The 16,781-nt window shown below is 48.5% G+C and overlaps 1 protein-coding gene across 7 annotated transcripts in view; it reads left to right on the forward strand.

Annotated features, from left to right (window-relative positions):
• Positions 1-16,781, forward strand: part of LOC122392087 (glutamate [NMDA] receptor subunit 1-like) — a 99,792-nt gene that overhangs the window by 7,668 nt on the left and 75,343 nt on the right. For 6 of the 7 annotated variants that reach the window (XM_043386594.1, XM_043386590.1, XM_043386592.1 and 3 more), the window contains exon 3: positions 6,873-7,050. The gene's annotated coding sequence lies outside the window, so the exon portion shown is untranslated. Of the gene's footprint in view, positions 1-5,508; positions 5,898-6,872; positions 7,051-16,781 lie in introns of those variants that run through there. The other variant, XR_006258453.1, reaches the window with a different exon arrangement.

A 16,781-nucleotide genomic window follows, 5' to 3' on the forward strand; every position in this document is an offset into this window, starting at 1 on the left:
ATATATGGCCCAGGCAAATTGGGCACGACTTAGCGTCAAGGGTTATGAATTGATTGGGCGCGTCATCCGATTATATCCTCGGTATTCCGGAGTGATGAAGAATGACTCGACGTGGCAGAGTCGCCGGCAGAGCCGTCAAAGGCGGAAATGAACAATCCCGCCCAGGGTATCCCGCCGGCATATTTATTTTGCCGTTAAGTAGCCTCGCTGATGTAGGCGTCGTGGCTTTAAACATAACTCAGGCTGAGAGGTTAGGGTTTTGTCGTTTTCAAGTGACATACGTGATTGGCCAAATTTGAAGCCAAGTTTAAACTTGACATCACAATACCGGACTGGGCCCATGATCAAGCCCTTCTGGCCTTGTGGTGTCTGACTTGAGCTAGACCTGACTAATAAGTAATATCTTCCTCAATAAGAACAGTTTTGTCGCAAAATAATCGCTGGTGAATGGGGATCTTTGTGCTTGCTTTCATAGGTTTATGTGTTTTTCCCGGGCAATGCACGGCACATAAGTTTTCACGTCGTTTCTTTTTCTTGTTTGGCTGTAGGCTTGTCTTCGTTTTTAGCCTTTTTCCGTCCCAAATATTTTTTTTTATTTTTAGGGGATGTGTTTTATTGTTTTTTAATATGATGTTCTGACTGCATGTTTTGAACGTTTATTTTATTGAACCTGTGTAGTGTGTATCAACAATTACCTAACCATATTGGTTCGACCAATTTTAAGTGCTTATGGTTTCACGTATAGAGTCCTCTTGACTTGCACGTGCTTCAATGTAATATGCTCAAATAATGTTAAACATAGATAACATGAACTACCTGGATTGGACACTCGTTTTTGGCGCCAAAAATAAGAGGCCACTTTGGCCTCTTATTTTTAAAGACGGCCTGTAACACTTTTGAGAAGCTGATATCTCAGCAACCACTGGGCCGATTAGACTGCGGTCTTTTTTGTTCGGTAGCCCTATCCCTTCTGCCCCATAATTGACTTCTCATGATGCGTCTAGGTGACTGCCGTAGCACGTGCCACGTGAAAAGTCAGGGGTGTTCACTGTTCAGGGTATTTTGCATAAGTAGCGCTTTTGCGAGGCTTATATCTCAGCAACCACTTGACCGATGTACATGCGGTAATTTTTGTAGGGTAGCTTCATTCATTTTACCAAGTATTGGACTGTTCCCGATGCATGTGGGTGACCCCTTATGCACGTGCCACGTGCAATACGAAGAAGTGTCAGTTTTGTAACAATTGCAATATCTCGGTAACTACTCGGCCGATTGCGCTGAAACTTGGCATACAAATACGCACCCACCGGCAATGTATATCCATGTGCCAGAAATGGGGTGCTGCTGCACGTGCGCACGTGCAGGGCAGGGGTCGTTTCCAGATCTCGAGAACGGCTGGACCGATGGCGCTCAAATTTGGTACACGGCTAGGGACCAGTTAGAAGGGTGCCGTGCACAAGTCAGTTGGGACCCATATTGCACGTGCGCACGTGCAGGGTGCCGCTTCCAGATCTCGAGAACGGCTGGACCGATGGCGCTCAAATTTGGTACACGGTTAGGGACCAGTTAGAAGGGTGCCGTGCACAAGGCAGTTGGGACCCATATTGCACGTGCGCACGTGCAGGGTGCCGCTTCCAGATCTCGAGAACGGCTGGACCGATGGCGCTCAAATTTGGTACACGATTAGGGACCAGTTAGAAGGGTGCCGTGCACAAGTCAGTTGGGACCCATATTGCACGTGCGCACGTGCAGGGTGCCGCTTCCAGATCTCGAGAACGGCTGGACCGATGGCGCTCAAATTTGGTACACGGTTAGGGACCAGTTAGAAGGGTGCCGTGCACAAGTCAGTTGGGACCCATATTGCACGTGCGCACGTGCAGGGTGCCGCTTCCAGATCTCGAGAACGGCTTGACCGATGGCGCTCAAATTTGGTACACGGTTAGGGACCAGTTAGAAGGGTGCCGTGCACAAGGCAGTTGGGACCCATATTGCACGTGCGCACGTGCAGGGTGCCGCTTCCAGATCTCGAGAACGGCTGGACCGATTGCACTCATATTTGGCACATCGCTATAGACCGGTTAGTAGGGTGCCGTGCACCGAGAAAGTTGTGGCTCTGCGCGTGCTCACGCGCGCACGTGCACACCCCTCCGTCATATCTCGGGAACGGACTGACCGATTGCAATGAAATTTGGTGTGTGGCTGTTTGTTGCTTTTGTTGTGTGACCATGATGCTGACCGTGTATGAATTTTTCTCAGTCGACGAAGGTAAAGTAATGCACGTGCGCACATGCACACCTTATTTATATTTCTTCGAAAATCACCAAATATAACTGGTTTCCACATACATGTTTTGAAAAGCACATTTCATCGCAGTATGAGCACGGTGCACAACACATAAATAAAAGTCGTTTTGGCCTGCTTGACCAAAACAGGCAAGAGTTTTTTAGATGACCACCCCAAACCCGAGGAAAAGTAAGAATGCCCATCCAACCGAGGAGAGTCCCACGATGCCAACCTCTTCGCCAGCGTCTTGTACAAACTAAGCCTATGTATAAAAAACAACGGCATAAGATAAGAGCACTTAACACAATTGTGGGTCACCACACTCCTCACGCTCACGCATGTGGGACTACGGTACGCCCGGTCGGCCAGACTGGGACGGCGCCGTATGACAGTTTCCACAGTCCATGGGAGTCCGTAGGCTATCTCCAGAGTTAGCCCGGATAGGTAAAGGGCGAGGCACGAAAGCACTACCACAGTTCAGTTGAGTTCTCGACAACATGTGCGAGATCGCACACGCCTCTTCGTGTGTGCGCTAGTACCTCTAGGCTCTAGCTCTTCTTGATGCCGGATAGCTTACGCCTCTTATCGTCTGTTGCTTTCTTCGCTGCACAGTTTCCACGTTTGGCATGGATCGCGCTGTTGATGTCCCTCACCATGTTGCCTGCAAACAGGTTAAACAAGGCCCTTGACATACGTTCCAAGCTTTGGGCGAATCCATGCCCCTTGGGGCAGCTTGTATCTCTGACGATGGAGCTTCGTGTCGTGACTGCTTTTACCACGTCGACAAATGCCTCTCTGGGACTAAAGCATTCAAAAAGAAGTCTTTTTGATGCCTCTTTTCGCACGAGTTCTTTCCAGATTCTAAGGATAAGCATCGTGGTTTCTATGGCGAGCGAGGACGGCACGATGAGTCGCCCTCGATCCAACATCTTCGTGAAAGACTGGACGATGCTGTCCTCCTGGTCCTCATTGTTCACTTGAATGGGTATGCTGCCATGCTCTCTTGAGACCAGAACGTCGGAGCACTCCTTGCACTGCCCGTTTTTTGTTGCTGACCGAGCCAGGTATCCGGCGATATGCCCCAGTGCTGCCTTTTCTGAATCAGACGGCTGGTCTTGTTCAGCGTCTTCTGATTCTTCGACAGCTTCTCTCAGCTTGAGTACGGCTGCTGAGTCACCTTGGGCTCTGGTCTTCTGCGAAAGTGCCATTCTGGTCGGTAGTTCGGAGACCTTTACTCCAGACCACCAGATAAGACTGCTGACGCGGATGACCGTTTCGCCCTCCATGAACTGACGTACACTGGCCCAGTAGTTGCTCCCAATTTTTGATCAATTTCGGTTGATCAATTTTTTTCGGCAAAAGATGCGCAAAGGTTGCCCCAGAGGGTATTGAAAATTTCAGCCCGCTACGACAAGCCGTTTAGCGTGCACTTCGAAAAAACCTCAGGGGGTTTATCCCCTAATCGTAAGCCAACTTCGATCAATATCGGGCCTGCTCGTTATTAAGCCGTTATTATGAGGTGTGCACGTGGCACGTGCATATTCACACCCTTCTGAGGCACACAGTCACGACACTTTGTTATCCTTCAATCGCACACCAGCTTTTTATTGAAGGCGGCGTGTCCCATTTTTAGCTGGAACTATGGGATGTGCACGTGCGAACGTGCATTACCTCACCTTCGTCGACTGAGAAAAACTCATACACGGTCAGCATCCAGCCACACACCAAATTTCATTGCAGTCGGTCAGTCCGTTCCCGAGATATGACGGAGGGGTGTGCACGTGCGCGCGTGAGCACGCGCAGAGCCACAACTTTCTCGGTGCACGGCACCCTACTAACCGGTCTATAGCGATGTGCCAAATATGAGTGCAATCGGCCCAGCCGTTCTTGAGATGTGGAAGCGACACCTTGCACGTGCGCACGTGCAATATGGGTCCCAACTGCCTTGTGCACGGCACCCTACTAACTGGTCCCTAACCGTGTACCAAATTTGAGCGCCATCGGTCCAGCCGTTCTCGAGATCTGGAAGCGGCACCCTGCACGTGCGCACGTGCAATATGGGTCCCAACTGCCTTGTGCACGGCACCCTTCTAACTGGTCCCTAACCGTGTACCAAATTTGAGCGCCATCGGTCCAGCCGTTCTCGAGATCTGGAAGCGGCACCCTGCACGTGCGCACGTGCAATATGGGTCCCAACTGACTTGTGCACGGCACCCTTCTAACTGGTCCCTAATCGTGTACCAAATTTGAGCGCCATCGGTCCAGCCGTTCTCGAGATCTGGAAGCGGCACCCTGCACGTGCGCACGTGCAATATGGGTCCCAACTGCCTTGTGCACGGCACCCTTCTAACTGGTCCCTAACCGTGTACCAAATTTGAGCGCCATCGGTCCAGCCGTTCTCGAGATCTGGAAGCGGCACCCTGCACGTGCGCACGTGCAATATGGGTCCCAACTGACTTGTGCACGGCACCCTTCTAACTGGTCCCTAGCCGTGTACCAAATTTGAGCGCCATCGGTCCAGCCGTTCTCGAGATCTGGAAACGACCCCTGCCCTGCACGTGCGCACGTGCAGCAGCACCCCATTTCTGGCACATGGATATACATTGCCGGTGGGTGCGTATTTGTATGCCAAGTTTCAGCGCAATCGGCCGAGTAGTTACCGAGATATTGCAATTGTTACAAAACTGACACTTCTTCGTATTGCACGTGGCACGTGCATAAGGGGTCACCCACATGCATCGGGAACAGTCCAATACTTGGTAAAATGAATGAAGCTACCCTACAAAAATTACCGCATGTACATCGGTCAAGTGGTTGCTGAGATATAAGCCTCGCAAAAGCGCTACTTATGCAAAATACCCTGAACAGTGAACACCCCTGACTTTTCACGTGGCACGTGCTACGGCAGTCACCTAGACGCATCATGAGAAGTCAATTATGGGGCAGAAGGGATGGGGCTACCGAACAAAAAAGACCGCAGGCTAATCGGCCCAGTGGTTGCTGAGATATCAGCCTCTCAAAAGTGTTACAGGCCGTCTTTAAAAATAAGAGGCCAAAGTGGCCTCTTATTTTTGGCGCCAAAAACGAGTGTCCAATCCAGGTAGTTCATGTTATCTATGTGTTAAACAAATAAAACCCCTTTTCGCTAGCCACACTGCTATCTCGCAAGCGCTGCCGACTGACCAATCACTGCCGGTGTGCTAACCGATGGCCCGTTCGTTTCAGTGCCGGCGATTCTTGCGGCGTTCAGCGGCGAGTCGTGAGCCGTCGGCGGACCGCTCCCTACGTGCCGCTGACGAGCCGAGTCGACATCGCCGCCCGGCCGTTCTGCCAGTGCGGTCGCCGACCTCCCAACCGGCCTCTGGATGGGTGTGAAGGATGTCCGGGGTCGAGCCGAGCAGGATCAGTCATAGGATACCTCGGCGACATTGTGAATGATTCTGAGCCAAAATACACTGAGAGAGTGATTGTGCATGATGTCATGAATGAATGACTGCGAGAAACGTATGCGTTCATCAGACAATTCATCGTACTACAACATCGTGGTGGCATGGCATTGTTGTTTAGTTGTATTTGTGCAATGCATTCATCGTGAAATATAACACTAAACTGAATAGGGTTTCTTCCTTTCGTCATTGAATATCTTCTGCACATTACGATATGCTATTTCAAAAGACAAAAGACACACAAAAGATATTTCACCCCATTGCGTCTGAGCATCCGTCAGCCTCAAAGGTGTGATGGTGGCTCCTCCAGACAATGCTCGTAATGTCTCATGAACAACGAGTACAAACACAATCATTCCATAGACGGGCATTCAACAAGTACTAGGAGGTGTGCGGTGGAGACTGGAGAGTCATTAGAGGTGTTATTATTGATCCAATGACAAAGGATGACCACGAAATACCAGACGAGTCTATTGCGTAGTGAGATATCAGGCGTGGCGGGCATCTAGCCACTCCTTTACATGAACTAAAAATTGAAATAGATGCGTACCGCTCATGAACCCGCGCATTTCTTTTGAGTGAGGTCCAAGAGGTGTCGCTTTTGCATAGTTGATTGCTTGGTAAAATAACGAATCTGTTCGCATGCATCTCCGATCCGGTCTCACGTCTGTTTGCCAGAACGACACGTCCGAATGTCCAGCTCCGCGGCTCATTCCCAGTCTACTACGTTCTCACCACCGCGTCGGTCCCATAGCGTCGTAACGAACTGAGCCGCGCCGCCAATCTAATCACTGGGACCGTCCCTCCCATCGCGGCGGGGTCACTCAGGGACTCAACAGGGTGCCGCGTGACACACCGGGGTGTCGAGCGACGCCCCCGCCACCCGTCTTGGGTGCAACAGCCGCCTGGGCGGCCACCGACGACACTTGTGACCCGTTCGGTGGCCGGCGAGAGCACCGAGCAGAGACTACCCGGAAACGGGCCGGCACCGGGCAGCGGACAGCCGCCAGAGAGCGGGCTGTCACGTCTCTCTCGCTGTCAGTCACCACCCACTCAAGGGCCATTGGCGGCAATTGAATCTGGCCGCGTGTGCGAGTCCGGTGTGCTGGGGTTCGTTTCGCTTACGTCTGGCTTGTTTTCCAGCTGGCCGGGCCGGCGAGATCGATCGGCGCCGGTGGCGCCTCTGGCGGGAGGCTGGCGCACTAGCGGCCGCCAGTGGGCCGGTCGCCCTCGGCGAGTTGACCGTCGGCTCAGGTCGCTGTGCGTTTGTGTGCCGGGCGTCGGTGCCGGTGCTCGGTGACACTATGGATTTTGTACTCCGGTGAGTACCCGATGCCGCCAGCGGCCACCGCTCCGGGCAAATTGCGGTAATGGTGATAGTGTTGAAATCGGAGATGTCTATGTGCCGAGCTCGAGTGGTGTCGAAAATAGCACGGCTCGGCCGAGCGGCTGGCAAGTGATTCCAGCTGTGCCGCAGACTCACTCATTGTTATGCAGAAAAACATCAAATGCTACGAACGTTTGAAGAGTTTGATTTTAAAAGCATTGCGCTTCATCTACATTCAAACATTCAAAAGACGGATTTTCACTATTCTGATTCATTTTCATTTCTTCATTTTACTATGAATTATCCACGTCACTCTTGTCATGACCACAGAAGCCTGATGCCGCTTCGCTTTGGAAGCTCTAAAAAAGTAGTTTCCATAATTTCTGTAACACTTAATTAAAACGATCCCGCTTCACGGTTAGTTCCTCGCAGGAAACACTGACATCTGTAAATACTTCATCAAAACCGTAAACATATTTATAACAAGCTGCATACAGTATTTTATATTCTTGAGGCGTCGTATGTCCGATAATTCGTCCCTTTTCAAGTCAAACGACAACCGACAGACGCCCACGCCGAACCCTTGATTTATTCACTTAGGCTGTTACACGTCATTAATCTCCGCGATCTATCAATCGGTTCTTGTAATCTTCCAATATCAATTGAAAGGATCGTAACAGAAGTCATGGGTGTTGTGAGCTTGGGCCATGAGACAACGAAACAAATGACACACAACACTTTCATGGGGAATCAATTCAGTTAAGACGTTTGGAGATGACCGTCTTTTTTCAACTCTGCATTTGCTACCACGTCGTGAAATTCAAATCAATCAATGAAACTGGCATAGATCTCAAGTGTAAATGGACGGAAATATCGAGATGTTTTAAATGATGATGTTTAGATGTTCCGATATTCCCAGACCGTATCAATATAACAAATAAATGCAAAAGTCACAAACATTGTTGGATCCAGGGAGGAGCATTTGGGGCAAATTCTCCCTTCCCCGCTGCGCCCGAAATCGACGAAAATTTACGGTTTATCGAAGATAAAACGAAAAGCTAACAGCTTTAACTAAAAGATTGTTTCACCCTGCTCAGTAGTGCGTAAGGAGTCGAAATCCGATGAGCTTTTAAAATTAGAGTTTTTTTTTGGGGGGGGATACGCCCCCGCATGTCCAAAACCGCCTTCATGGATCCGCCAGTGATCATAAACGCTCCGCCTAAAATGCACTGCCACCGATTAAACAGTTCCGAAAGGCTTCAAAAGTGATTGTTTTTTTTTTCAATAGGTGTGAATAGGTGTGAAATGATAAACTTACATTAGAGTCTCCGCGCTATTTTACCTTAAGCAACGTGGGTTTTCTCAGTCATTTCTGGACACCCGCACAGGCACCCCTCAGTGCCCGTCGTGGGCGCGGGCCGCGGGGTTAGTAGAGGTCACGCGGGGTGACGGTGGTTCACTGAGCTCTGTCGGGACCATACGGTATATTGGGGTCATTCGGGTCACGTGTAGGGTCACGGGGGACGCCGAGGTAGTTCTGCTGGCTCATGCGATATCTCCTATTGGTGAATTATGGACTGTAGCCTATACCCATTTTTGACTTATTTAAACTTACACCAGTGTGTAGCTGACAAAGAATGTTCGATAAAATTTGTTGTTGCATTCACATGTTTCCCACTCTCAGCTCAACGTCCCTCGTGGAGAAGCTTGTTTTAATTCGTTTAGGTGCATTAAATTCTTGGCAATATTTTTAACCAATAGGACTCATTGTGTCCCAATTTGTAACACACGCATTAGTGCGTATATATTATGTGAAATATTTGCAGTTAAGTGGTACTCTTCCAAGTTGCGAAATACATGGATAAAAACTCGAGCGAGCATATTAATACCAAGGGTATGAAACGGTCCAAGTTTTGGAGCCGGACGAAATTGGTTTTACACCTTTCGAATAGTAAAAGGATAAAAAATATACCTAAGCATAGAAACATGAGAGGATCTTATGTTAAACAGCCTTCTTCATCCGTAGCCAAATACAGGGTACTGAAATGGGGGCGTTGCGTATTTGCCTTTGCTTGTATAAGGATTTTGATAAATTCAATTGTTTTTTTTTTGTGACCAACCATGTATCAATTTGCTCCAACGCCGTTTTTAGGTTTGTTTTTAGGTTTGTTATCAGAACGGCACGCATGATTTATCTTAGCATGTAGTTTTTGTACAGTTTTCTTCCTTCTTTGTTTTTTGCATGCCCACGCTTAAGTCAACATACCTAACCTACCTTTGATCTTGTCATAGGTCACAGATCATACCGCATGTGAAAATAAAATAGTTGATTATTTCTAATAAAAATAAATGCCGCTTTTCTGTACTTTTGTATGGCCCATGTATGGATTTCCTAGCAGACGAATCACTGTTTCTTTTCCTCGAGTTATTCCATGGCCAATGCCCAATAGCTAATTTATTGAACGTGAGAAGTTACGTGAGTGATTCGAGGCCTATTTTTTTTTTGCATGCGCTTTTTCTTCATCGTGGAAAGTAAAAGACCATTTGTGGAGAAATACGTTTTCCGTACCTTGTGCATTGTCCAAGAATAATCCATGACAATAATATTTCTTGTTTCGAGACATTTGTCTTTATAGCACCCGACACTCGAGTCTCGACAGCCTTCAAAATTACCTGTCAGGAAATACTGCTGCTACCAATTGTTGGTGCTGAAAACTTTGTTGGGAATAAGTGCCATGCTGCTCAGTGGGGATTGGGATTACGCTGTTGCCAGAGAAATGGTACGGTAAATGCTAATTGGTGGACTAGCGGTTGCTAATTAATCAAAATTCAAAAATTAACCCGCGACCGCCTGGGGGGGGTCGGATCCGACCCTCCCTCCGTTTTTCTTGAATAACTCATGAACCACTTTCGCTATCTACTTGAAACTTGGCATACCTTCTCCCCCATCAATTTGACGTCTTCTGTGCAATTTTTAAGAAAATATTTCCAAAAATTTCTGAGATATATCGATTTTAGTGATGTAACTACATGGCGTTTTTAGTCAAAAAGTGGTAAATGTTTAAAAAATCGCCAAAAATCAGGGTTTGAAGCAAATTGCAAATTAAGGACACCAAAAGACGCAGCTCAACGAGTTCTTCAAAATGGCTATCTCGGATTTTCCATAAAATGCGTTTTTCACCCCTAAAAATTCAAAAAACTATATTTTTTGGAAAATAGCTAATAAAATCCAAAATTTTGGAAATTTCAAAAACCGGAATATATGTTGTAGAGCTCCATTAGAACATTACATGCCCCAAATTTCAACTTTCTATCTTGATTTTTGACCCCCAAATTGTAAAAAATAGCTCCAACATGCATAGGGCATGGTGACGTCATAAGCATTTTCGTGAATTAGAGGCACTTCTGAACATGGCATGTGAAAACAAATGGCACCACTAGATTTCTGGGACAAAGCTCGTCTAGAAAAGTGCATTTTTATGTCAAAAATAAAAAGTTGAAAAATTGACCTTTTTCTTACCCCTCGTTTAGTTATGTATAGTATAAACGATTTTTTATGCTTTCAATGCACACTTACCACCAGCACAGTGACTTGGGGTCACATATAACCATTACCATCGGATTCGGCGTGAAAAATAAGCCATAAAACATGTGTCGCACGCCCATGTAGCAGAAAGTGAAAACCGTGACCTTTCGTGACCTGACCTGGCCTTGACCTGTACCTAGTATGACCCCTATACGCACATGGTACCTTCACTAGGCCTTTGAGGTCATTTTTGGTGAGTTTCGAGCAGCAGCTATCGATTCCGCTGTCCGTAAGCCGATTCATGCAAAACCCCTGAATTTGACCTTTGACCTGACCTTGACCCGAAAGTTGACCTGAATCTTAAAATCTTAAGAGTGCTTTGGGAAGGTCTCGTAGAGACCTTTCGAACGCCGCCTCGCGGAGCTCGATACGACCATTGGTTCTCGAGATAACAGGGGGGGGGGGGGGTCGGATCCGACCCCCCCAGGCTGTCGTGGGTACGGAAATAGCCCAGGCGGTGCCGGGTTAAATCATTGTCCGATATGCCAGCAAGTGTACTTTGCTCTCGCATACTAGAAATCGTTGCATATATGTATGCCCCGTCACCTGCTGAGGCTTTTGCGCGTATATTCTTTTTTTGTGTGTTTTTAGTCTGCGCATAGCAGTGGCGGATCCAGGGGGGCAAAATGGGCATTTGCCCCCCCCCCCAACGGCATAATTTTAACATTACGCCTATGGACGATGCATGGAAAGAATCGATAAATTGTTATGGTTTGCCCCCCCCCCCTCCAAAAAAAAAACTCTTAGCTAGATCCGCCTCTGGCGCATAGTGTCATAGGTTTGTGCGCAACAATTTTGTTTCGTTGCGTGCAGCATGCGATGTCTTGTCTTTTTTGTCCCCTGTGCTCTGCTATATGTATTTGTCTCGTCTCGTCTTTAAAGACGCATATAATTGACTGATTTATTGATGCACGTTGGATATAAGGGGAGGAAAATTGCGATACGCTCATTTTCAATTAAATTATCCACCGATTCATCTGGTCCGGTCAAGGCTGGAAAGCGGTTCCGCGGTGCTATTTTAGAAAGAAACGTCATGCCCTTGTTATCGTTCATGCCTCCGTCTATCTGGTTATGTTATGGAAGTTGCTTTGTTTTATAAATTCATGCTTCTTTTGCTGGCTGTTTCGTAACCCTGTTGCAGATTTAAAGGTTTTCCCTCCGAAATTCCCAGCAATGTGTCCTCTGTATGTCCTGAAGGCACAGCCTGAACGTGATGTGCTGTCTTTTTTTTTTTGCTCCGTGATGCCGATATGTGCTGCGTGATCGTACCTTTAGGTGCAGTAGCCCGTTGCCGTGTCCCGTAAATAACTTCGCATGCCTACGTGCCGACATGACAGTCTTGATCGATGTTATGTCCGTGACAGTAAGCAAACAGCCAGCGGTAAACCTAAACCCGACGTCAAAATACTGCCGCCTACCGCCTACCGTGACAGAACTCTGCTACAGCCAAATCATCTGCATCGCTTTGGTGCCATATTCGCTTGTTTTGGAGTTATCTAGCTAAGTTTTATAGTTTTGCTGGAGTGGCGTATGCTAGGAAAGTGCAACTCAAGTGACTTATGAATAGTAGTTGGGAGTCAGTTTGCTACCGCCTAAGCCCCTAACCTTTTTTTTTTAAAGAATATAGTTGTTACTGAATCGGACCTCCATAGTCCATTTAATTTCGTGCATGATCCATCCGTTTTTTAAATACCCGCACTTGTGTTTTTCGTTTGTCCAGCGGCTTCCGAGAATATTGCTCAGAAACAACAAAAATGCCTTGATATCACCGCAGTCCACACTAATGAACTGCCGCCTCCCAACAGCTCATCGCCGTCCTTATGTCGGCCTCAGTCTCGGACACTTCGCCTGTTACTGTCATACTGAAACTGCACAATGAAAATGGGGGCATGAGAGAATGTAATTAACTATAAGGACTCCAACTTTGAATGTCTCTCATTGGCTTCCTCAGCTCATTTTCTCCGTCTTAAGCTCACACACACTTCCGACTCACACACAAACACTTCCAAATTTTCACGTTAGTGCAGCCCTCTGCAAACTGCGTGGTAGGTATTCTTTTTTCGACAAAACCGAGAATAACGCAAATACTATGCTAACGGTCACTCGGACATCGTAACAGCAAGACGCACGAGACTCCGCACCTTAGATTGGGCTTATTTTGGTGCATTTTCCATCTAGTTTGGCAACAACACACTAAAGTTTATATCCGCCCCCAAAACGAACTTTTGCATTTTGTTGCTACACCAGGCGTATACTTTGTTCCGTGATAGACCCAAACGAAGGAGTGGAGCATGGCGCATCTATTTGCAGTGAGTTCCGACCGACTGATAACCAGGGGCGGATCCAAGGGGGGGGTCACATGGGTCATGGCCCCCCCTTGAGGCCCGGGGGCCCAAAGACCTGCCAGGGGCACCACCGGCCTATCAGGGGTATCACAGTCCTGACAGGGGCACCACAGGACCACCAGGGGCACCACAGGCCTAGCAGGGACACCACGGGCCTGGTGCCCCTGGGCCCTGACAGGACTGTAACGCCCCTGACAAGCCTGAAGTGTCCCCGGCAGGGACGTGGTGCCCCTGACAGGCCTGAGGCGCCCCTGCAAGGCCGGTGGTGCCCCTGGCAGGCCTGTGGTGTCCATGGTAGGCCTGTGGTGCCCTTGCTAGGCCTCTGGTGCCCCTGACAGGCTTGTAATGCCCCTGGAAGGACTGTGGTGCCCCTGGGCCCTGACAAGCCTGAGGTGCCCGGCCATGACAGGCCAGTGGTGCCTTGCTAGGCCTGTGGTGCCCCTGGCAGGCCTGTGGTGCCCCTGGCAGGCCTCTGGTGCCCCTGACAGGCTTGCGGTGCCCTTGGAAGGACTGTGGTGTCCCTGGGCCCTGACAACCCTGAGGTGCCCCTGACAGGCCCGTGGTGCCCTTGTTAGGCCTGTGGTGCCCCTGGCAGGCCTCTGGTGCCCTTGCTAGGCCGCTGGTACCCCTGCGCCCTAAGAGGACTGGTGCCCCTGAAAAGTCTGAAGTGCCCCTCGGCAGGCCCGTGGTGCCCCTGACAGGCCCAAGGTGCCCCTGCGAGGCCGGTGGTGCCCCTGGCAGACCTCTGGTGCCCCTGGCAGGTCTGTGGTGCCCCTGGCAGGTCTGTGGCGCCCCTGGCAGGCCCGTGGTGCCCCTGACAGGCCCAAGTTACCCCTGCAAGGTCGGTGGTGCTCCTGGCAGGCCTCTGGTGCCCCTGGCAGGTCTGTGGTGCCCCTGGCAGGCCTGTGTTGACTGGTGCCCCTGCTAGGCCGCTGGTGCCCCTCACAGGCCTGCGGTGCCCCTGGAAGGACTGTGGTGCCCCTGCCCCTAGGGGTGCTCATGGGCCCAACAGGCCCGTTGTGCCCCTGACAGGCCTGTCGTGTATACTTGCTAGACCTGTGGTGCCCCTGCTTCCTGGCGGGCCTGTGGCGCCCCTACAAGGCCGTAGGTGCCCCTGACAGGTTTGTGGTGTCCCTGGAAGGACTTTGGTGCCCCTGACAAGCCTGAAGTGTCAAGGACAGACCCTTTAGACGCCAGGGTCAAGTTCGTCGGACTGACAACGATTCGCTTACCTGATAACGTTCCTGGTAAGTACTCACTACTCAGCGTCCACAACATATATACACATAGCACATTCATATATACTTGCTTACAATTGGTAAATGTGGTTGTGGCAAAAGTTAAGATACTGACTAAAAATAAAAATTAAAAAGAAAAAAAAACTGAAAATGGGGGCACCACCAAAATGAAGTGGACGAAATCCGTTGAGTTTTTAATTTTGGGTATAGGTAGGGGCACCACTTCGATTCATGACCCTCCCCTTGGAGTTTTCCTGGATCCGCCCCTGCTGATAACATAGCCTTTGAGTTATTATCGGTTTTGGCGAAAACAGAATACCTACCACGCAGTCTGCAGAGGGCTGTACATTTGCCGTCGTGTTTGGAAAGCTCTCATTGTGTGAATGTGATATTAATTCTCCACCCTCACCCACCTTTCTCGATGCGCTCGGACCTATGCGCTCGATCTCGGACCTATCCATTTTCCATCGGCGGCGCTGTCTCCGATCGCTGTGGGCATTCCCCATCGCCAGCCAGCTGTCTTCTCTCAGCCCATGCCAACAGCGGGCCAGGGGCCGTGCGGCGCCGGTGCCGCACCTCCCCCGCTGGGGCGCAGGTGTCGCCACTTCGGCGCCGTCCGACACTTCGGGGAGACACAGAACGATTGTCGTTACCTATTATGGTTTACTGAAGTGGGTTGGAGTCAGACGCGGGTTCAAACTTCTATTGCTGAACTTGCAGTCATTTATGAAAGGAATCCGGTATCGCTTGTCATTTTAACCCTCGCCCCGTTGGGGGGGGGGGCATTTTGGCCCTCCTGTGGTTTTTCCTGCATAACAAGAAAACGGCGGCGCGCAGCGCCGGCAAATTTTCAGTACCTTTCCGGGCATCAATTTGACACCTTCACGCCAACTTTCAAGTCTTAGGTCACCTTAGGTCAGGAGTTATTGAGGTCAAACTGAGGTCATGTTCGAGCAAAAATGAGCAACAAACATGCAATCTTGAAACGTTCACCAAATATACAGTTATCAAGCAATTTCAAAGTTCTTTATATGGTGTAGTAGACAAAAAGCGGCGCTACAAAACTGCTATCTCGGATTTTCAAAATTTTGGGTTTTTGACCCAAAAAAATCAAAAAATTGATTTTTTTTAAAGAAAAACTAAAAAAAATCCAAATTTCTTTTCCGAATTTCGAAAAAAAACCCGGAATATGTGTGATATTCCCTGCGCTCTTCTATATACATATCAAATTTCAGATCGATATCTCGTTTTTTAGCCATGTTATAGCGAAAAAACTGTTCAAAATGATGACGTCAATTTTTTTAACTCAATTTTTAGCGATTCTAGACCTCGCACGGCAAAACAAAGACCACCATTGAACTCCCCGTGACGAGCTGCATCGATTTGATACCCATTTTATGCAAAAATATCAACTTTGAAATTTGACCTAATTTGACCTGACCTTGACCTGACCTTGACCTGACCTTGACCTGACCTTGACCAAAACGTGACCTAAGCTGGCCCCAAAGGCTGCCTGACCCACATAATCGCATTTATCATGTAAATGGACCATAAAACATATATCACACGACACTTTCATATTGTGACCCCCCAGTGACCTGACCTCTGTGACCTGACCTGGTATCAGTGACCTCAAATAGCAAAATATGTGTTTGAAGAACATTTCCCCATCGATGATTTTCAATGAAATGCATTTTATTCGATTTTACAACTCATTTCTTGAAATGCCTGTAAACGGTGAAAATTGGACCTTTGACCTGACCTGTGACGTCATCGGTTTGACCTAGGTCAATAAAATTGGGTCACAAGGTAGTTCCCTGATAGGGCTATCCAACACCGTTTGCCGCTTGTCTTGTGTTGCTAGGTTGCGTGGTTCTCGAGATCTTAGGAGGGGGGGGGGGGGCAAAATGCCCCCCCTCAACAGGGCGCGTTGCTCGGCAGAGCCCAACGGGGCGCGGGTTAAATGGCTATTTTATGCTTGTTACTTTATATGACAATGGCTATTTGTTTATTTCAAACTAACTATTTGATTTATGTATTTTAAAGGGACTATCCCACCTTTAACATGGGGTTTGAGTTGAGATAGCCAAGTTTGCGGCGAGGTTCAGAAACCACTATATATCTAGGTTGCAACCCCCGCGGCCTCTTGGTGTTGAAGAAATTCGTTCCCTTCATTTGAAAATGGGCCTTGTACAAGGCCCTATCTTCAACATGGAGCGACCGTTAGTGTGACGTCACCTCGTTTAGTCATTCTGATTTAAATGGGTTTGTTCGTTGAAAAATCGCTTAAAACTTGGACTGAACTTTGTTGTGGTGCCTACAGAGTAAAAAGAATCAGCTTTATGACAGTAATGTGGCCTGGGGAAGGAGGTAATTTTGGGCTGTGACGTCACATATTTGAAAGTTTGTGTTTGGAATATGGGAAGCCTAAGATGTTTAATGAAAAATAAATGCCAGAACCGTGTTCCTGGTCATCCAATCTATAAAGTCGGGCACAATTTAACTGGTTTTAACAACATTTTAGAAGGTGGGATAGTCCCTTTAACTCGTAAACTG

Source organism: Amphibalanus amphitrite, unplaced genomic scaffold (assembly GCF_019059575.1).
Source record: "Amphibalanus amphitrite isolate SeventyFive unplaced genomic scaffold, NRLGWU_Aamphi_draft 000468F_arrow, whole genome shotgun sequence".
NCBI lineage: Eukaryota > Metazoa > Arthropoda > Thecostraca > Balanomorpha > Balanidae > Amphibalanus > Amphibalanus amphitrite.